This window comes from Amblyomma americanum, chromosome 6 (assembly GCF_052857255.1).
Source record: "Amblyomma americanum isolate KBUSLIRL-KWMA chromosome 6, ASM5285725v1, whole genome shotgun sequence".
NCBI classification, from domain to species: Eukaryota; Metazoa; Arthropoda; class Arachnida; order Ixodida; family Ixodidae; genus Amblyomma; species Amblyomma americanum.
In genome coordinates, this window is record NC_135502.1 from 25,813,954 (window position 1) to 25,837,224 (window position 23,271).

Here is a 23,271-nt window from a genome sequence, read left to right on the forward strand (position 1 = left end):
ACCTGCACCGGAAATTGGATTAGGTTGATCAGTGGGTGGATTAAGGTCATTGGGAGGATTAGTGGTGGATTAAAGTGAATTAGTAGCTTGATTAATAAATTCCTTTATAATAATGCAGTGGAAGCTGCTGGAACATTCTAGTACTGCGATATTCCAATTTGGCAATGCGCATGATGCCAACGCCTTCTCGACCAATCAGAGAATTTCGTTACTGAGAAGCCGGATATTTTTTTTCACGACAACCTAATTGCTATCGCATACAATATTATGCACATACCTTGAGGACGTGAAGCTTTCAGCTCGTTTTGAAAACGCACTAGTGCATAAGCGCACCTTGTGTGCGAGTCCTGTCTTGCTTTGTAATGGTAGGTGGCTTACCAACAGGCTGCGCAGCGGTCGGCTCGGCCAGCGTATCCTTGTTGCGAAAGTTAAGTATCCTCAAACGTTGGCTTCCTCACAAGAGCACAGTATTTAGCTGCTTTCAGGCTGGCCGCAGCAGCGTATTTTCAAAGGACGCCTATAAGTTGTATATATAAACATGTCAACAAGACTATGCATGAGAACGTCGAATTTAAAATTATTGTGGATTAGCTCAGTTAATCCAGTATATACAAAGCGAAAGATGTCGGCGTTCACTGTCTTCATTGGCGTTGGCATTGACGATGTTCTAGACGGCGATGGCTTTGAGGAAAGGAAGGGCGCATAACTGGCTCCCTGGATATGCGGACGCCTCATTCGTGCTTTGGTACATGTGGCGGTGGTGAGAGAGAGAGAGATGTGGCCTGAATGCATTAGCGCTGACAGCGTTGTGGTTGACGTGCGGCACTGCAGCAATAGCTAGGCCTCAACATTCATTTGGTGATCAATCTCTGGCGATCAACCATAAACTGCATGCCACCTCCCAGGGTGGCAGGGAGGGCGCGCTGCCTATCCAGTGTGCGGAATGCAATCAAAGCAGGCTTTTGCAGTTGGACACCAACTCTATGTACATGATAGCGAGATTGAGGTCTCCACTAGCCCAAGGAGCCGGTTTTGCGCCTTTCATTTCGTGAAAATGAACGCCCTTTGCAAAGTTGTCGACGCCAATGAACTATATGAACGCCGTCAGCTCACTTGTTTTTTTTTTTTAGAAAGGAAATGGCACAGTACCCATCTCACATATCTCGGTGGACACCCGAACCGTGCCGTAAAGGACGGGATAAAGGAGTGAGGGAAAGAAGAAAGTAATAATAATTGGTTTTTTTGGGGAAAGGAAATGGCGCAGTATCTGTCTCATATATCGTTGGACACCTGAACCGCGCCGTTAGGGAAGGGATAAGGGAGGGAGTGAAAGAAGAAAGGAAGAAGGAGGTGCCGTAGTGGAGGGCTCCGGAATAATTTCGACCACTTGGGGATCTTTAACGTGCACTGACATCGCACAGCACACGGGCGCCTTAGCGTTTTTCCTCCATAAAAACGCAGCCGCCGCGGTCGGGTTCGAACCCGGGAACTCCGGATCAGTAGTCGAGCGCCCTAACCACTGAGCCACTGCGGCGGGTAAGAAGAAAGAGAAAAACTGAAAATTGAAAGTTGGATTTTGAGGAAAGGTGCGCCGCTGCGCAGCGGCAGAACACCTGTGGCTCGGTGCTACTAGTGGCGCATGCGCAGTAGTGACTAGAGAGCGAGAGAGAGAGAGAAATATCCGCGGCGAGGCTCACGTTGGGACGTCATGTGCCTCCTCAGAGCACCGCCAAGGCGAAATGGCAAGTTCGCGGCCAGTAACGCTTTCGCTTTAAATGTCGGGAGGTGTGCACAGCCAAGTCTGGCGCACTTCCCGTTCCCAGACAAACGCCTTCTCATTGATTACCGCGGCCAGACTGAAATGGCGTGTTTGTTAATTAGTAAACAAGTCTGCAAGCAACTTTATTTATCTTTACAATGAACCTAACATGGCACATTTCGTATCTCTGTGAAAAAAAAAAGGTGTGACCAGCTGCAGCGATAGCTTAGTGCTCATGTGCAGTGGCCAGCGATCCTGGTCTGTTCGCGCCGTCAACGGTTTGAATCGCAGTTGCGGCATTATTTGTTTTATTATTTATTTATGTTTTACTGAAGGTCACCCTCAAGGTCAAGCTTCACACAAGCCGGTGAGCCGGTTTGACTTCGTGAAGTAGTGCTTTCGCAGCGAAAAACATCTTTCCTTCCGGTGTTTCATCCACTATTCGGCTTTTTGCGGATGATTGCATCCTTTATCGTCGCATTGTCACTAACAGGGATCAACTATCGCTTCAGAACGACTTACACATAATAGAACGGTGGTGTTCCGACTGGCTTATGCAGCTGAATGTCTCAAAGTGCCAATTCATGCAAGTATCGCGAAAACGTTCCAACATCAGATCTGCATATTCACTCCTGTCAAACACGGTAACCCAAGTCCAATCATATCGGTACCTTGGAATCACCATCTCCAGCAAATTAACCTGGTCGGAACACATCTTATATCTAGCATCTAGAGCATCAAAATCACTTGGCCTCATCCGAAGATCCCTGTACCTAGCCCCTCCTTCTGTTCGAAAATTAGCATACGAAACATTCACCCGTACCATACTTGATTATGCAGCGGCTATATGGAATCCTCACCAAGCATACTTAATTAACACCTTAGAAGCCGTTCAAAACAGAGCAGCCCGTTTTATATCCTCAAATTACAATAGACACAGCAGTATCACCAGTATTAAATCTTCACTTAACATCCCGCCACTAGAGCTCCGACGGAAAATCGCACGACTCTGCCTCTTTCATAAGTTATATTACAATTTTCCTGATCTTCGTGACACATTATTACTAGCTCCCATCAGAACATCGCGCCGCCTGTTTAACCTCCTCAGCATTCAACGTATACATGGATCGACCTTGGCATTTAATAAATCTTTTCTTCCAACTGCAATAGAAAATTGGAACCTGCTACCCGACTACATTGTTAACGAGCGCGACGCTACTAAATTTCGACAGGCATTAATTAATCACTGTACTGAATAAAAGACACTTCTCAAACTTCACCCAGTTAACTTATTATTTTTCTTGTTGTTGTTGTAGTTGTTACCGCCTAATTCAGCCTTGTGCCCTTCATTATTGACCAACGTTGTATTGTGATGTATCGTTTTTCATTTTATTGTATTGCATTATGTTTTGTTGTATTAACGTATTATTCTTAGTTGCATTTGCTTTGTCCCCCCCCCCCCTTATTTAATGCCTTAACAGAGGCCTTTAAGGGTATAATAAATGATAAATGATAATGATAATGATAAAAGCGCGCGTTCCCCGCAGCCATCTACTAAAAGAAAACTGTAGTGATACTTGTACGATTTAAGCCAGGATGAAGCCGGCCGCCGCCATCCGATTGAACGTTGAGCCGTTCTTGAGCAGTACACCTAATACCAATTACTCATTGGGAACTGTGTTTGCTTGGTTTTGCCGACTCATGGCGTACTGTGCAAGAGATCTAACCCTATCCTCTACTCGTACTCATGTCCTCTAAAACAGTCAAGCGAACGCACGCACACGTACGCGCCAAATTTAAGCACTCTCCTGTGAGCTTTAGAAAATTTCCATATCAATGACTTGACGATCTAGGCCGAGGAACCTAGGCAACTGCTGGAAATCCTGTACGTAATGATCTTCGGTGCCCACCAGAGAAAGGAGCATTGGTTTACTTTTTTCTGACAAAACATATTACTGAGGTGAATGGGACGATAATAAAATGAAGTTTCTGGAGTGATACTGAGTTTCCTGTCTCATCTTGATATTCATGAATTAGTTGCGGTCCACTGAACGTTAGGAGCGCTTGAATTTTCTTTTTTTCGCACCCATTAGTTAAGACAGATGCCAGCGAAACGCTAATCAGACGTCTACAATGGCGCCCCGCCGCGGTGGCTCAGTGGTTAGGGCGCTCGACTACTGATCCGGAGTTCCCGGGTTCGAACCCGACCGCGGCACTTGCGTTTTTATGGAGGAAAAACGCTAAGGCGCCCGTGTGCTGTGCGATGTCAGTGCACGTTAAAGATCCCCAGGTGGTCGAAATTATTCCGTAGCCCTCCACTACGGCACCTCTCTCTTCCTTTCTTCTTTCACTCCCTCCTTTATCCCTTCCTTTACGGCGCGGTTCAGGTGTCCAACGATATATGAGACAGATACTGCGCCATTTCCTTTCCCCCAAAAACCAAATATTATTATTATTATTACAATGGCGAATGAGGTACATTATTGTGACACTGCTTCCCTTCAGGGAGGTTTCTTTCCTACAGCTGTACTGTTTGAGGCACAATTAACCGAGACAAGCTAAAAGCCAGCAAAGCTGACGAAGTCAAGTCCGGAGGAAGTCCGGACTCGAGATATTCGTGGGGGCTTTCTTAAAAAAACGGCAGCGTCTTCGGACGAACGACGATTCATTCCGTGTCTTAATGCACGTGATGTGGTATTCCTGTTTTTTTTTATCCAAGCCAGGACCACTGGAGTGAGAACAAGTACCGCTAATTAAGTGCTGAAAAAATCTTACCATCTAAGTTGCGTTCATTTTTGCTGTTTCTTTTCTTATGCTGTGACCAATTGTCGCTTACGCCTGGACTTTTCCCCGGCTCCCATGGAACAGCGCTGAAAATAAGAAATCGGAATTAACCGGAGTTAAGAATTGCCTATCGCTTACGTCCCTGTCGATGTGCCGAAAGACGTCGCGTAACGTGCCTTTCTACGTGCTAATTTCGGGCCTTGAGTGAGGGGAAAAGAATAATGTACTACTCAAGAAGTCAGAGGGAATTACCAGAGCGCTTTCCCGGCTCAAGTCAAGTGCAATTAAGAGGGCCGGCTGTTAACTACTGGCTTCTTTTTCATTTCTTTTTTGCATGTGTTTGGTCATTCGCTAGTGAAAGTTAATTTCTGCTGCAGCAAGCGGCTTTGATTCCACCAAAAAGAAAGGCATTGCGCTTGAGCAGGCATGTTAAAAATGTAATGGTACAGAGGCGGGTTAACTAACCGAACAAAGCTGGTTGCCTGCAGTACCGTAAGGCATAGGAGAACATCGGCTGCAATTAGCAATATACTAAAATTTATTTCCGTTATAACGCTTTTTGTCTAATATAAAAAAGAGGGTGCACAGCGCAGATTATACCCAAGTATTCTAGACAACCACTCAGAACTGTTGTAATTTTCTGCTATTTATTGTCAAAACGTACCCCATTCATTTTCTATGTCGGTCTGAACTACTGCGTGCGAAGGCAGGACAAATTTTTGCTACGTATCGGGAGGTTAGGCTAATGTAAACAGTCACACAATTAAAAGTGGTGATTTCCGTGAGGAAAGGGTAACAAATACAACCACCGGGACAACAAGTGACAGCAAAATTACTCCCCACCTCAGCCATAACTGTGAACTTCTTTCTAGAACCCTCTTGACCTGACGGCCACACAAAGCACACTCTCGCAATTGAACGCACACAGGCCAAGGTATTCCTGAAGGCTGAGCCTCAACATGGCAATATTCTGTTTGAGGATAAGCTGAACACACGCATAAAAATCTTGCAAAAGGTTCTGAGCAATAAACAATGACGTCACAACAGAAAAAAAGAAAACACATTGCGCATTCAAGAGCGACACCAACAGGAAAGTATCTGTGCGGTTTCAAAGCGCGGCCAGCTACCGCTCCACACAAATTCCACCACCTCCTTTCTTTCCTTCAATGTTTCTTTCACCTAAGACTCGCCTGTTATTCCCAACACATTATTCCGTACATTTCCAGAGCAGCAGGATATCGTTGATCTGTACCTGCTTCACCCGGAACACAGTAAACGACATCAAAAACGACAGCAGTGGAGAACAAGTCGTAACGGCGTGTGCACAAGCCTGTTGCACCGCGGGCGAATAGCGGTGCTGGCGAACACAGGGAGGAAACGAGGGAAAGGGCCGTGATGGAAGGACAAGGTGCTTGGAAGGGACGCGGAGGCGGCTCGACGTTCGATGTGCACGACCTCACTGCCGGCCCACAGAAGAGCTCCTTCTTTTGCTGTACAACTGGATGGGTCGCTCGCGCGCGCTCTGATGGATAAACGCGGCCAGCGAGGCGTGCAGAAGACTCTGACGAGGAACCGCGTGCTGTGCACCGAGACGCCGGAGCGTCCAAGTGCAAACCGGAGCGCGTGTTCGATTGTTCGGAAGTTTGGTGTTAGAAGAGGTATATTAGAACACGATTTGTACCGCCCGCATAAATTAACAAGCGAAGAAGTAAATATAAATGACGCCCTATTTCATTCATAATCACTCTTTTCTACGATGTATGCGCCATTTCCGGCCTGACAAAAATTTTAATAGTGACTCTATGCAGTGCCTACGGGAAATTTTTAAAGCTTATAACCAGTCTTTCGTGGTGCGCAGGCATGGCTCTATGCATCAAAACGATATTAAGATTAGTTTTCTTTGAGGACTGAAGAATGCTTGTTTCAGTTCATAAAATGCTTCATGTTTCAAAGTAGTCACGTCGGACCACGTCACCACCATGCACTAAGTACAAAGGAAACAGGTATTAAGGGAAATAAAAATGACAAATCATGTTCTGCAATAGCAAGGTTTGCATGCGCTAACAAGAAGTTGACCCCACTAAAGATTGCATGGCTGTTTTTGAAACTACTGCAAACACCTTTTGTTGACCATTGCAAACACCTTTTATTCACTCAGTTTCTGCTCAACCACTGCCAACACCGTCTTGTTCACACCGCATCTGTCTTCTTTCGTTGCTTTTATTCGCAGCTGTGGCCTTTTTAAGACACGCTAAGGCATTTTGCCTGGTCCATGTTTGGCGCGAGGCCGATGCGACTGGACGACGCGCGCAGGCTTTATAGCCGAGTGCATGGTAGCTTTCCATGACGTCAGCGGAGGCAGAGTTTGTATACGTCATCTACGTTCAGTTCGCTCAGGGCTCCTTGGGTAACGTCATGGAAGGTTCCCCCGCCGCTGCTGCTGCCTTGCCGAGCAGACCGTGTTCACCTCTATCCATCATGTAACACGGCAGTCGTCTTGGCCATCATGAGGTGATCGTACTCGCTTGCCACGTGAAACTCCGGGGTTCGAATTCGACCCGGGAAACTCCTTATCCAGGATACTTTTCTGTTTGTGTGACGCAGATGCACCACATAACCATTGCTGAAATCGCTTACCGCGCTAGTAATGATAGAGCACTGAAACCTTTATTACGAGCAAAATCTAGAGGGAAGAAAGATGCCGTTGCAGACCCCACCCGAGACTTCTTATATCGGGCTGAAAATGCAGCTCATGATACGTTAGTGCAGCAGAGTACGAACGAATGCTGCATCTCTCTGACCATTAAAGCATGCCCCTCCTCGCATCGGTGTCGAAAGTTTTTCCTCATACCCTCTCGTCTTTTTTCGAAGGCAGAGCTTGCAATCTTTTCATGAATTTTGAAGGGAGATTAGGTTGCTCGCTTAGAACTTATAGCGTTGCAGTTTTGAACTGGCAAAGTCGCGGAGAGACAGAGTGAAACAAGTAAGCTGCTTAGATACTGGATTATTAGCATGAGTTCACGCCTGAGGACCACACCAGTCTTGTCGCTCTACCACCGTGGACCTAAGACACCAATAGTTGAGGTCCTTATCTCACTGGAGTTTTAAGCGGCGCTTATTTACAATTCCCTGCCTTCTAATCGTGTTGTAGCTGCAACAGGTAAAGCCGATTATGACAGTAATTAAGCACTTGTCCGCTAATGCGTATCAGCTTGAAGAAAGATACCGCAGACGTTGCTTCGAAGACTGACAGTGTAACGAGGCGAAGGTATCTCTCGTCATCTATGCCCTGTGGTAGAACGCTTCAGACAAAATAGTTTTCCCTGTGCGGGCTGACCTTGCACCCCAGGCGAACACATCCAATTATCTCCTTATGCACGGAGCTGTTACAAGACTGCAAATATAGTCGCTTATCACATGTCTTTTTTCGCTCGGTCGACCTCATTGGATAATTCTGGGAGCCACTAGTGTGTAAACAGTGGAGGAAATTGTTGGTCCGAAACTAAAATCACGCAAAGAGATTCTAGCACTAACGTTTCTTTTTTTTATGCCATGCTCAACCAACAGAATATCTCCTGATTATTCCCAACCAAATCACACTCTAGTAGCAAAGCAGGCCGATAGTTTCACGGAGGAATGATAAATGGCTTTTTTTTCTGTGCAAATGCTAGATTAGAGATAGTTAGCAAGCAGCAAGAACTAAACCAATGGTTCGAATAATCAACTATTTTTATGCGGGTTCAGCGTTGATGTCTTAATGCCTGCGTAAAGATTGAAAAACAGCAGTGACAATTAATGCCATATAGATACTACACGCTTACTGACCTTGCGCTTCTCGCGCCCACCATTTCGCTTCTACTACCTAATTTTCCCTAACAGCCGGACTGAACTCAACAGCAAGACAGCAACTGGGGGAACAAATAACGACCAAGGGAATGCCGGCTCACGAAGGAAACACTCATTTTTTTTTTACTACCGCACTGAAGCGAGAAAGATACCTCTCTGTACGAACATCTGCGTGCTAGATTCATGTCTAAGCATCCGGGTTATATATAACAATTTGTAGATTAGACGAGGTAGTTAAGGTATGTGCTTTTGTGACGGGAAGTTACAGCGAAATTTCGCACACCGATCCTACTAGGTAGTGAATATTGCTGCGCTGCACCTTAACGATGGTGCCCCTTCGGGTCTTCCATCGACATGAAATAGGCGGCGGTGTTTACGAACACTGTGCGAACGACGCCGTCAACCGACACGGAACACCTTAAATGCCGGACGAAACGAGCGCGGTTTCCGCTTCAGAATGGGCATTTGCAGGAAGCGACGCGCCGCTAATTGAGCTTTCTGCACATTATCTCTTAAATTGTTAACGTTTATCACCCTTTATCTTAGTTCTCGAGAAAGGTGTCAAAGGAAACCAGTTGCAGCACCTGGCTTGTCCCTCGAACGTTTCTTCCCAGCAGAAAACTGGTAAAATAGAGCGATTCAGCACTCGATTTCCTGGGCAGAAAATAAACTTTATTCTCGTTAATGACAGCTATGGCAGAGTTTAGCCGAACTAACAGCACTTAGGCAAAAGAATAAGTTGTTAAGTACGCAATAAAAAGGTAACTGTAAGTGCACAATCAAAAGCACCAAACAGAGAAGGAATAATTTATTGCTTATTTCATGAAGCTAGGTGGTGATGCAAGAACAAATGCGGAAAGTAATTAAATTTTTTATGGAACAATTCACAATGGAGTCTCCTCCTGCAATGGCTCCGAATGAAAATGGAAACGGTACTTTGCACTATTGTTTCAACTGACCAGTGATGCTTCCTGGGGGGGTGAGATGAATGCTTACGGTCATGCGATAGCAGATACAGTTGGCGGCGTCCTTTCCTGCCAAATTATGTATTATCTTTTGGTTTGATTCGACTGCTGCAGACTGGGTTTTGAAAGGCTAAGCATACTAACTCTAAAGATGATATCAATAAGGGAAGCTAGAGACGAAGCAAAACACTGCAATAGAAACCCCACAAAGTTATCATCCCCTAAAATGTACCGTTTAAGTAGACGAAAAACAAATGCACACCGCTTGCCTGCTACGAGTCCTACATCTTTTAGTTCCTTTTTTGTTGCCGATAAATACTCTTCAGAATCCCAGAGAAACGACTAATGTGTTTTGAATTGCGAGATCTAAACGCGAAATCGATTAACGCCTTATCAGGAGCGCCTCTGGTCTTCGCGAACCCACCTGATCGCTTACACATTATTTCTTTACGACGTAAATGGAGTTCTCTGAAAAGAATTTGTTTTTGATTTTAATGAGGTATAATGTCCCAAAGCGACTCAGGCTGTGGGGGACGCCGTAGTGGAGGGCTCCGGATAATTTCGACCACCTGGATTTATTTAACGTGCACTGACATCGCACAGTACACGGGGCTCTAGAATTTCGCCTCCATCGAAATTCGGCCGCCGCGGCCGGGATCGAACCCGCGTCTTTCGGGCCAGCAGCCGAGCGCCATAACCACTCAGCCACCGCGGCGGCGGTCTCTGAAAAGAAAAGAAAAGAAGCATTTTCACTCTGCTCAAGTCTCTACGTATTTGAGTGAAGCCTTGCGCAAGTCTGCTTCAACTTCGCTGGCAAGCAATGAACTACCGTCGTAATCCCGCGTTAAATAGTTTCCTGTATGGTCGTGAACCATGAAATAAGAGCGGCAAAAGCCTCTTACTTTTTCGGGAAATTACTTTTTTGTACGTCGGATTGATGACGTGAAGAAATAAAACGCAAGGATCACCCATGTTCACCGTTTCAAAAAGAAAGCTGAAGGACTTTTAGAGGTGCTAATGTTTTGCATCCATGATTTCCCAAACCTTCAAGCACTAACTAATTTTTTGAGTACTGATAATATGGAATATTTTTTGAGTAACAATATATCGTTCGACCATAACAAGTAACCGTTAATCATTCATGGATGAGTTTTTTATTTCTATTTCCTGAAGAGTCATCGCTGGCGAGAGCAACGAAGCACTGCTGAACTTCAAGCTGTCATCTTTTTGGATGCATGGCTCGTGTCTAAGACTGTGTCACAGAGGAGCTCAGAACCTGCAGAGGTTTCGAGTTCACTGTCTACATATGGCAGCGATTACGATACTAATACTGTGTTTCAGTGATTGCGGCAGCCTTTAGTGGAAGGGGGGGAGGGGGGTTGAAATGGGGTGATGAAATCGTGAATATAAAAAAGACCCAAGCTGTTGACGGAGAAGAGTCCTCTACGGCAAGGGTTGTGTTTCCATCGTGGCATAGACAGAGTCTATACAGTGAAGTGACGCGCAGTTATGCGAAGTAAATAATATGCAGACAAAGCAGATGCTCCAGAGTAGAGTTACAAATATGGCTTTTTATGTACACCCGCTGTAAAAAGTTAACGGAAGGTGGTTCATTCGAAGGCAATATGCATTCCAGTGAACATTGTCTGGTGCACTGCGTTATTCACGAGATTAGGCTGCATATCTCCATTGCAAGATGCTTGAAAATACAGCGCTGATATTAATTTTTTCCCCTAATATTGCCTGTTATGAATTTTTCACAGCGGGCGTACGTTCGTGAGAACGACTGACGCCCCCACCACTTCACAGTTGAACATCACTTTCAGAGCAATTAACGCGTTTTTCATTAAATTTGTTTCGAGCTTTTTACGTTCCTAAATAACAAGCTGAGCGACAAATTTTAATAATAGACTAGTGATCGAGGAAAGGAAAGTGGTAGGGTTTTAACGCAGTTAAACCTAGTAGACGTGCGAAAGCGTGTGTTTAGAATGGTTGGTTCATAGGTCAGCTTTGCTGGGTGGTCGACACGTCTGGTGAAGATATTAGACTCAGGTTAAGCTCTTATCGAGGTTAATGTAATCTGATCTGTTCGCGCGGCAGATGGAAGTTTATGAAGTCGGCGATGTACAATGTACAACGCGAGAGTGTTGCAGTTTAACACAAGGCGGGGTCGGCTGCTGTGATATCATAGTGCTCTTGAGCAGTGACCGGCGAAGCTATCTGTTCGCGCAGCCGCAGGTTTAAAACCCAGTCGCGGCAATATTTATTTTATTCTTCCACCCTCAAGGCCAGCGGTGCCACAGCATCCTTGCTTCGGTTTAACCCCGTGAAGAAGTGTTTCCGCAGTTAAATATGGCGCCGACAAGACCCGTAGCCGCCCTTGCCTCTGTAGCCTTTGCTCTGTAGCCGCCGTTACCTTGCTTCCTACAGCCCACATTGTCATCCACACTGACACCCTTCAAGCAACACATCTAGTCCGACGCGTCACTCTCACCCCAGGAATCTGCTAGAATATACATCACCTGGCGGCTCGCATTCCGCAAGCCATTCGAACTGAGTGGGTCCCATGTGACCTCCTTAGTTCACAAAGCTCTGCAGATTCTGCAACCTGCTTGGCGACCCTACCCACATCAATGCCTCGGTTCCTCAGCATGGATAATGCTACCCTCCTTCTCACAAGAAAGGAACACCTCCGGCGCCACACACCTGAAACCGTCCCTCCGTGTGCGATAGCCCTTCCTCGCGGTCTTACTCGCGCAGAGGAGGCTGTGCTTCGGAGAATCCGGGTCGGGGTTTCCCACACTCCTGTCGTCACTCGGACGTACGTGGCCTCACTTTCGCCACTTATATCCACCCGCCGCGGTGGCTCAGTGGTTAGGGCGCTCGGCTACTGAGCCGGAGTTCCCGTGTTTTAACCCGACCGCGGCGGCTGCGTTTTTATGGAGGAAAAACGCTAAGGCGCCCGTGTGCTGTGCGATGTCAGTGCACGTTAAATATCCCCAGGTGGCCGAAATTATTCCGGAGCCCTCCACTAGGCACCTCTTTCTTGCTTTCTTCTTTCACTGCCTCCTTTATCCCTTCCCCTACGGCGTGGTTCAGGTGTACAACGATATATGAGACATACTGCGCCATTTTCCTTTCCCCAAAACATATTATTATTATTATTATTATTATTATTATTATTATTATTATTATTATTATTATTATTATTATTATTATTATTATTATTATTATTATTATTATTATTATTATTATTATTATTATTATTATTATTATTATTATTATTATTATTATTATTATTATTATTATTATTATTATTATTATTATTATTATTATATCCCCGCCCAGGGCGTCCTGTCTGCAACTCGCAAAATATTGAGGCTGATATTCCCCACTTGTGGGTTTGCGCTCTGCTGAAGGCAACGAGAATTCGCCACCTGGCAGCAGCGGGTCTCCAGCCGAACAACCCGTCCTCATATATTGCTTGGACGCAGGGGCCACATCACTGCTCCCTCCTCGCCTTCATTAGATCGGCCCACCCATTGTCATTTATTTACCACCACCCCTTTTTTTCTTGTTTACCTTCACTTCTACTTTATGCCCTGGGGTAATAAATAACGTTATCCAAAACCGTTTCAAATGCATTGCTGCGCTGCGCGTACTGCTGCCACGTGAGACGAAGAAAACATATGTGGCCTCTGCGAACGATAAGATAGGCAAACAAAGAAATATCAGTTGAGGGCACTCGGGAAATCAGCCCGTTTCACGCGCAGCGGTGTCCATCGGGCAAACCGTCTTGAGTGTCACTTGTGCAAATGCACAGCAGAGGCGCGCAGCCGTTCGCAAAGAGGTGCGTCGGCTCGCCAGAGCCCCCCACGATAATGCAGGCAAGTGATATTCCGGACACGTTCCTTTGTACGCATGTCGGGCCGCCGAAGTCCAACGGAGTGGTTAAGAATAAGCATTTTTTTTAAACGGGCAATTCACTTGAAAATAAAGGTATTTTTTTTTTCAATTTAACATCGTTTTCTTTTCTTCCTGTAGGCGAACATGTGGGCTCGACAGCCTTCGCGACGTCACTGACGACGGAACCACCTGTGGCCGGTAAGTGGCCATCTCCCAACTGATGGCAAATAAGTCGTCCCACTTAAAATATAGCTTTTATTTCGATTAAATTTTGTGAATTTTCACTGCAGTAAACGACGGAAGCGTCTGTATGGACGCTGGTTACAACACTTCGCATGGCAAGCACGTATTTATCGATGTTCGTAATGGTCGGGCGTGTGAGCTTCTCCTCAGCGAACCTATTTTTTTTTTTCGGTCATTTATACGTCAAAGAATGTCAAATCATGCATGCGGTAAGGAAAAAGTGCTCCTGCACCGACTCAGACATAAAAAGCGAGAAGTTAATGTGAATTCGCAAATGTTTCGAAATGTGACTGCGAACTTACTGTTCCTCAAAAAGACGTCAAATTCAGCTCGAATATACAGCCGACTTCGCGGACAAACATCGTGTATGTTGTTTTAAGGTGCGCTGGTCACAGCGTATGCGTTTTTTTTATACAAGATCGTATTTTAACATCACGACTTCTCGTTATGTTATGAGTAGCGAGAACTGAATGACTATTACAATCAAAATGCTGGGGCACTGCGTAGCCACACGAGTGCACTAAAAGGACACTCACGCCATGATTTCATTAACGCGCCTCACCTAGAGTACCCTCAAAAAGGACCGGCTCTTTGAAGCAGCGCTCTTTTTCAAGCACTCGCCGCTGCGAAAATATAGTTACAAAATCGACTTCAAGGAAACCCCCACAGGTTTCTAGTTAGTTTCGCATGAAGGAGAAGTTTTACTTTCTCTACCCCTTGTCGGGCTAGTATGAAGAGAAGTGGAATTCAAAAACTACAGGAATTAAACAACTTAATCTGAAAGTCTTTTTATTTCTCGGCTATTAAGTGCCTACACGCTGTGATGGCAAAATGGTAATATACGGCACGGTACAGCGTGGTATCGTATGGTATGGTATGGTATGGAATGGTATGGTATGGTATGGTATGGTATGGTATGGTATAGTATGGTATGGTATGGTATGGAATGGTATGGAATGGTATGGTATGGTATGGTATGGTATGGTATGGTATGGTATGGTATGGTATGGTATGGTATGGTAAGAAGTATTTGGCATTCTGAGGCAACGTGAACTTCGAAGTAAGCAGGAGGAGAGGCTCCGGATTAATTGCGACCTCCTCAGATTCTTATATTGCGGCGCACACGGGTTCGTTTCCATCCGACTTGTTTTCTCCTTCCATCGAAATGCGGCCGCTGTGGCCGGTATTCGATCCCTTGACCATTGGCTCGGAAACCTAACTCCAAAGCCATCAAGGCACTGCGGTGGGTCAAACGCAAAAATAATAACTGTCAAAAAGAGTAAGAACAGCACTCAAAAAGGACACCGAGAACAGACTGAACAAACCACTATGTTTTAGAAACCATAAGACGCTCCTCAGCACCTCGTGCTGTCTGTTCTCGCACAATTTTTATAGTCATCAATAAGGGGCATAGCAGCTAGTTTATGTTTTCACTATCCTGAACTGTAGAGTTTGCTATGTGTTATAAGTATCCTTGACTTCTGTTTCAACATTTTTTATGAGTTCATTACCCATAGCCTTGGCGCCCTTGTTTGAGGTGTACAGTATGAGAGAAAAGCTGGATATAAGGACAGATTTTATTTTTCAAAGCATCCATGCATCGTAAAAGAAAGAATGAACGAAAGAAAAACAATAATTCGTGAATTTATTCGAGTTAGTACGAGCAATAAACAGGCGCTACAGATAGCATGGTTGTAGCGATAACCTTCAAGCCAAATAACAATGGAAAGAATGGGGATTCGTGCTGTCCCAAATACGTTTCCTCGGCAACGGGATGGCACTCGGCAGGCGAGCGTCCCGCACGTGCTCGAGACAGCGAACGTATTGCTCCGCACTCCCGCTGTGCCAAGGAACTATGCGGCAGTGAAGGCTGCAGCACTGCGCTCCTAATGCGCTCGGCCAACGTATACAGCGAAGGAGCTGTAACGAAGAAGCTCGGCTACGCACAGGGCGAACACGAGATGGCGCTCACCGGGTGTATCAAAACACTTGCGCCCCGGAAATGTGGGGAAGAACAGTTTGTGCGTTGGCTGTGCACTTACACCGAGCAGCGTCAGCACGCGCTCGCGTTGCTGGGTTTCTTTCCGCTACGCAAATTTCTCCGCGCTTCTCGCTTGCGAGCGCGGAGAGTATGCGAGCGGATAAAGGAACAGCCGAGTGTTGCATCCAAGAGTCCCGTGTTGGATGAGTCAGCCAGGCTGCAGGTAAACAACGGTCAAATGAATAAAAGTGTTTTGATGCCTAGCTCGTGCCTTGTTCGAGCGTTATTTATTCTTTTTTTTTTACTCTCGCAATCGGGCACTCGCTTTAGAAGAGTGCGCAAGCCAAAAGAAGAAATACAAATTTATGAACGTCAGAAACAAAAGTAAAATCACTTTGCGTGTAAACATTGTTGCTATTTACAGAAATTTAACTGCGTTTCTGCGAAAATAAATGTAGTCAAGTGCAGATATTACAGTAAATACAATTTTGTTGCCCTTCCTGTCGGAATGTATATATCTGTAATTCAGAGGTATATCATTACAAAAGAACGGAGAAAAAAAGATTCTTCTCACAAGCTGTTAAAAATTTCGAAGGCAACGATGAGTTTCAATGGCGCAAGGGCACCTTTGGCCAAAGAGCGCAGTGGCACAAGGGGGGTCCAGGACCCGTTTTCAAAGCATATCGCCCACGGGATGCCAAGCTCCAAATAGAGAGTAAGTTTGTACCGTTTGGATAATCCGTGGGTACCAGGAGACACTAGGCATGGAACCCAGCACCTCCCGCATACTTGAAAATTTCGTGCTGCTCTAATTACTCCTTATTTAGTTCAAATTAACGTTAAGGAAGAAAATATTTCAGGCTATATTTTACCCTCAATTTTCCTTTGTTAGAATTATCTTGAACTACATTCCCGACAGTTTGCAACCTGCATGACATTCAGGGGAGATAGATCATGTGAGGACACGGAAACACGCATGAACCAAGATATAAACTACAGCAGCTTAACGTTACCCCGTCTAGGCACATTAGCCTATTTCGCCTGAGTGCCTGCAACAGCGTGACCTTCGAAGCATTCAGGCACACACAGCGGCTCTTGTACACTCACCTGTCTCCCAATTCTTTACATCCGATTAGAATTTTTAGGGATTGTCAGTTTGGCTTCGCGTATCGTTAAGTTTTGAATTTCTTTTTTAAGCACACGGGCTCAAAATCGAGTGTTATGGGCTAGGTGCGTAGCCCCGCACCGTGAGTAAAAAAAAAAAAGTCGCCGCTACCCATCCATTGTCCTGTGAAATTCAACGCAAGCTGTACGCGGGGCGTTAGTGGTCGTCTTAGAAGTATTTGCCTTTTAGAGGAAAGCTTAATCGGTTAGGTCATCGATAGATTGTGCTGAAGTATATTTTTAAGTAGTGGAATTATGTATTAAAGTATCCATTGAAGTGTGCTATGCATGAAATCCCCCAGAAACGATCCCACTTTCACTACTATTGAACCTGGGGCTCAGAGACTGCCCAGGTTCTCCAAAGCGACTGTGGCGCCTCTCAACTGATGTAATTCTCAAAAATACGAGAAATACTCGCATGATAGTCGAGAAGGCTAAACGCATTAGCGATATCGAGCTCGCTAAGACAACGAAAAACAGGCTTGAGGGTGCACTGCAACGCGATAGATAACACCGAAAGCTTCAGAAGGAACACGCAGACGATGTGAAGCACAAAAAGAAACGATACCTTGATAACGTCAAAGCCACGCGAACACAAATCAGCGGGAACGCATGCATGCCAGTCCCAGTTACAAACTGTTATTCCGTTTCGTGCACTTTGGCCGCAACTCAAACCATCACCTAATTCTTTTTTACGCCAGTGCTGCCACGTACTCACCCAGTTCACCGCTTTTTTTTCCGCGCTGACCTTCTCTCGCATATTGAAGTTTTAAAACAGGGCATCGTATTTAATAATTCTCACTACCGGTTCTATCCGCTGAAACAGAACAAGCAAAATGGACACATTTCGTGTACAGAGAACGGTATACCAACGAAGCAAAAGGGGATTCCTCCACGCTGCGAATTTTCAACAGAGGCGTTAACTTCTTCACGGTTTCGTAAGCAGAACATGGCTGTGAAACGGGTGCATTGTTCCCGAACACGTTCTGTCATAAAAACTACGCCTGTGCTAAGCGCGTGCGGCGGCTTCTCCTTTCAGCTCCCTTCATTGCTCGAGCTCTACATCGCCACGTGCATTTCGCAAAACGACGTACACCGCATCGCGCTCAACCGCCGTGATTTCACGCGCGATCGTCTTCCCAACCCCCGGCGGCATAAACACGGCCGCGCCGCAGCGGTTCACGCGCTACGCACATTCCGCTTTCCGAGTCGGTGCGACACGAGCGCATCGTGTGACGACACACGCGAACGGTGGTCGTAATCTCGCGCTGCCGACCGCGACGCCACGAGTTCTGCGCTCTAACCACGAACAAAAATTTTTTCCGTTCATTTGGCACCCGTTGACTCGTTAGCGCGTCAAATAGCGGCTGTCAAAACGAGAACGCGTCGGGACTTTGGGCATCGTCTTCGCCGCCGCTAATTTTCAGGGGAAGTCGTGTTTCGCTTAGGCTGCCGCGCTAAATGAGACGCTCTAGCGCGTAATTATAAGGCGCGAAACCATGTCGTTTGGGACGCTTCTCTGCGGTTTTATACGAGGCGTTAAGGTTTTAAGTTTGAAGTTTATTCATTCATTGATAGCAAACGCGCATTAGAGCAAGAGGTAAAGGCGTAGCCTTACAGGGGCTCCTGCTCTAACGTCTCAGTGCTTTCCTTCTGAATTTCTTTTTTTTTGAGGGGGGGGGGGGGGGAGTGCGTGCACTTTCGAACCACGAAATTATGTATGGTGTATATGCATAACGAAATTAGTTACTACATTTTTATTTTAAATATACATCGGCATTATGCATTGATTGTGACCGCTAGGATTTCATGTTATGAACTGTGCCGATGCACAGTGTGTGCTTTGATTTGCATAACGCCTTCGTCAGAAACCTAATGTCATAGCCGGTACTCGAAGGATTGCCGACTAGGAAGCAGGACGACAATGCTGCTGAACAACGGTGGCGAGAGAAAATGAAATACGCCATACGGTAAAGCAGGATGCGCTATGCAGCTTTATGCCGTGATTTTTCACGCTGACTCAATTTGCAAAGAATTAGGCCCCTGTTTGTGCAGACGGTAAGTAGCTTGATATTATTTAAGCCATATAAGCGTTTACACATGCTCATATTACAGCATAAACATCAAATTTTATATAGATGACTACCACGAAGCTATTCGCTATTTGCTTGAAATTCCCGAGCACCATTGGCGAGGGTTGCCTCAGGCTAATTACCTATGTGTTTTGTAGCATGCTGCAAAATAAACAGAATACTTGGAAGGTGTACATTATGTGTTGCAGTGAATGTTACTTTTCTTTTATCTTAGATGAAGATTGAGGAAAAAATGGCACTGGCATTCAATACCTATTAGGTAAAGGAGTAAAACACGTACACCACAGGTTTAAAAGCTGCGACGCATTAAACACTAAATAAGGAGAACTTGATGGCCGCTAATTGCGGAAAAGATGCAAGGTGGGGTGGTCGGATGCGGATCACTACTATTGCCCGCAAAACCATCTTTTTTCCTGTCCGAGCAAGTGATGGAAGAAAGAAACAATGGACAGGAGGGCGGCAAAAACAACAAAAATCCTTTTGGTTGGCTACCTCACACTGAGACTGCAGGGAGGAGAAATAAAAAGAAAGAAAAGGTGAGCATGGTCCACGCGCGGGAACCATGCGGCGTTGTCAAGGCCTGTACTGCAAGCTCTTTGCCATGAGGAAGCTAATGTGGGCAGGAAATGTCTTTAGGTCTAACCATAGCCGCGGCTGCTGTTCAACGGCTCTGTTCTCCGTTACGAGATCCAAGTGGGTGGCAAAGCGTTGGGCTCTTCGCACTGAACCAGGATCGCACCCTGAACAATTATATAGTCACCTGGTCAGTAATCTGATTACAGCTGGAAGGAAAGGCGGTCAGCTATAGACCTTTTCACATTTGCCTTTTTCAGCGCAGCCATATTTTCACGGGCCTGTGCCATCAGCGTTCTGAGTGGCGTATTTCATAGAGGCATTTACTGTGCTTGCGCAGCACAGTCCAACACGCACGCGCGCTCAGACAAGCTGTAAACAGTGAAAAGGTCTATACCAACTACAAAACATCCTTCTCATCATCATCATCCTAATGATATGCATCATCATTACCAGCCATGGACACATCCAGCGCTGGGCAAAGCCATTCGTCTACAATTCTCCAAGCTCTGCGCCAATCCCTGCCATGTTATTCTAGCAAGCTTAATTTTCGCATCTACCTACCTAAATTTTTGCCATTCCCGGCTACATTTCTCTTTCCTTGGAATGAAAAATAACTATCGCAAATACTGATGGTTTCTAACACAATACTCAATCCCAAATGACTCAGCAGGGTGGCTACACGTCGCGGTCGATGTTGTGGGTTGGCTTAGCTCATCACAGTGTTCTGGCTGCACATATGGGTTTCTTTTTTAATGTCTCCCGAGATTCACGAGATAGGTGTGAACTCACGCGGAAGTCTGGAGGCCTACGCGTGAAGTTGCAGCACTCATATGAGCTGGCAGAATTTTTCACTTGTTTTAGTTTACAAGGAAGTGCGAGAAAATGACCGCACTCTTTATCGGTTCTCATGTTTTTATGCAACAGTACGACCCGATATAGATAGGGTAGGCGAGGGGCACGTTGGAACTTTTGGCTACTTAAGTATACATACCGAGCGCGGATGTAGAGTGCACGGACAGCGAAAGACTACTTATCGCTAACTTCATTGTCCCGTTTTAGACTTGTTGCATGAGGATGTGCTTGGATGCATGTGAAAACATGTGCTCGAATTGTTTACTCATAACACAGGGTGGAATCGTCCACTGTTCAAATAAAAACCAATTAGTATATTTGTTACCGACGTGATTGAGCTCGCTCAGCCATGCCAGTACCGCAGGCGACATATGTAAGACAATGTGTGCGGCGGGTGCAAGACAAGGTGCAAGACGACGTCTCTACTGCCATACGGCCATTGTTCGTATATCTGCGGTCTGAAAGCATCGCAAGAGCTGCTTACAGTTCCGTTGAACATAAACCCTCAGCATAAGCATTGTTGAAGCGTAAATAGGCCGCTCCCTTTTTTTTTCAGAATATCAAGAGGACAGCTACGACTGCAAGCGATTGCAGTCTCAGGTGCCAAGCAATACTAGATAGCGATATGTGGGGCGTTCGCATAGCAAACGAAGCTTCGATGCGCCAACTGTTGCAATCTCGCGGCAATCGTCGGCGTCTCTGTTCACTAAGGCATATTTTATCGCCACAGGAGCAAAGCACTTTGTCTGCGAGCCTAAACGTGCACTAGACTTCGAAGGCGTCTGACCAAAGCACCACTGATAATACTTCTTACGAGCAACTGCAGTCGTGAGTGGCATAGCAGAGAAAAAGCTGTTATCGTGCTGTATTATCTCCCCCACAAACCCTCTTGTTAGCCCACCACTCCCACACTGCACTGCAAAGAACTGGGCCCAAAAGCTTGCTTAGGTAGTGGTGTATTTCTGTCCTCTATTTCCATCAGTTGGTCCGAATGAGGAGGATGGGGTACGACTGTAAGGGCCTTTGCTTTTTCGCGCAAGGGTAAGCTCGTTGGCTGATTTGTCTGTTATCACTGGCCTTGCGTGCATTTTGCCTGCGCAAGATCGTCCGATCATGTTGAGTATTACGTGCTCATCTTGCAAAGAGCAGACCTGATTGTGAAGCATCGATATGGTTAAATGTAGAATATTGACAACGAATACTGAAGGAATTTGCTCTCAGGCTCGAAAGCACCAGCTGGCGTTCTTGCGGCTTCTTGATTTGAGTGGCACGTTAATGCTACTAAAGAAAACAGGAAAAGGGTAAATTGTAAGAAGACTATATATATATATATATATATATATATATATATATATATATATATATATATATATATATATATATATATATATATATATATATATATATATATATATATATATATATATATACCGTCCTGAAGAAGACCGCACCGTGGTCGAAACGTTGATAAATAAATGTGTCTCTGTAGAAGTGCCCACTTCTCTTAAATCTTTATCCGGCGGAGCCAACGCAACCTACGTTCGTAATATATATATATATATATATATATATATATATATATATATATATATATATATATATATATATATATATATATATATATATATATATATATATATATATATATATATATATAGAGAGAGAGAGAGAGAGAGAGAGAGAGAGAGAGAGAAAGAGAGAAAGATAAACGTATTTGGTTGCTAGAGGCCAAATGCAAAGTTGTGAAATGCTTCAATAAGCCATAGATTTCTTTTTAGTAGGGGTTGCGGACAGAGCCTGTCCTTTATCAAGACTTGAGAAAGGACAGGCTCTGTCCAAAACGTCGACTCAAAATAAATCTATGGCTAACTGAAGCGTTTCACAACTGCGCATATATATATATATATATTAGCAGACAAGGCAAATGAAATGAGGGGTTCGTTTGACAAACATATTAAGGAAGCGAACGGTCACCGAAACCAAGGTGCATAAGGGAATGTTTCTATTTTTTTTAATTTCTAGTGCCAATCAATTGATTTCAAAGAAAATTACTTATAAAGCAGCAGAAAAAACAAGCATGCCCCCGGTGGGATCCGAGCCCACGACCTTCGAATATCGCGTCCGGTGCTCTTACCAACTGAGCTACGGCGCCGGCTGTCCAATCTGCTGATTTCGTGGGTATTCATGTTTACTGCGTGTAAGCGAACCTTGAGAGTGTTCACCAGCGCTACCCTTGTCCATAGCGGTGGACGTAGTACATCCTGTAATACCGCAAGTGTGACGTAGAACGTCATCTATCAGCGAGGGCGGAAACTCTGCGAGAGCCCTCTTATGCTACCTATAGCATCAAGACTGCCAGAACCGAGACCCCCGTTAAGCTATTAGCAGATATATATATATATATATATATATATATATATATATATATCAGACAAGGAAAATGTTGGCTTCCTTAATATATTTGTCAAAACGAGCCCCTCATTTCATTTGCTTTGTCTGCCAATAGCTTAACGGGGGTCTCGGTTCTGGCATTCTTGTTGCCATAGGTAGCATAAGAGGGCTCTCGCACAGTTTCCGCCCTTGCCGTTAGATGACGTTCTACGTCACACTCGCGGTATTACAGAACGTGCTACGTCCACCGCTATGGACGGAGGTGGCGCTCGTGAACACTCTCAAGGTTCGCTTACACGCAAACGCATAAATACCCACGAAAGCAGCAGATTGGACAGCCGTCGCCGTAGCTCAATTGGTAGAGCACCGGACGCGATATTCGGAGGTCGCGGGTTCGGATCCCACCGGCGGCATGGTTGTTTTTTCTGCTGCTTTATAAGTAATTTTCTTTAAACGAATTGATTGACATTACAAATTTTAAAAAAATAGAAACATTCCCATTACACCTTGGTTTCGGTGACTTTTGGCTTCCTTAATATATATATATATATATATATATATATATATATATATATATATATATATATATATATATATATATATATATATATATATATATATATATATATATATATATATATATATATATATATATATATATATATATATATATATATATATATATATATCACCTGCAGCACAGGCTTAAAA

General features: G+C 44.9%; 1 protein-coding gene across 2 annotated transcripts in view; it reads left to right on the forward strand.

Moving 5' to 3' along the window:
- LOC144136459 (thrombospondin type-1 domain-containing protein 7A-like) overlaps positions 1–23,271 on the forward strand; it is a 493,908-nt gene that overhangs the window by 202,308 nt on the left and 268,329 nt on the right. For both annotated transcript variants that reach the window (XM_077668802.1, XM_077668803.1), the window contains one exon: positions 13,399–13,458. The gene's annotated coding sequence lies outside the window, so the exon portion shown is untranslated. The remainder of the gene's footprint in view (positions 1–13,398; positions 13,459–23,271) is intronic.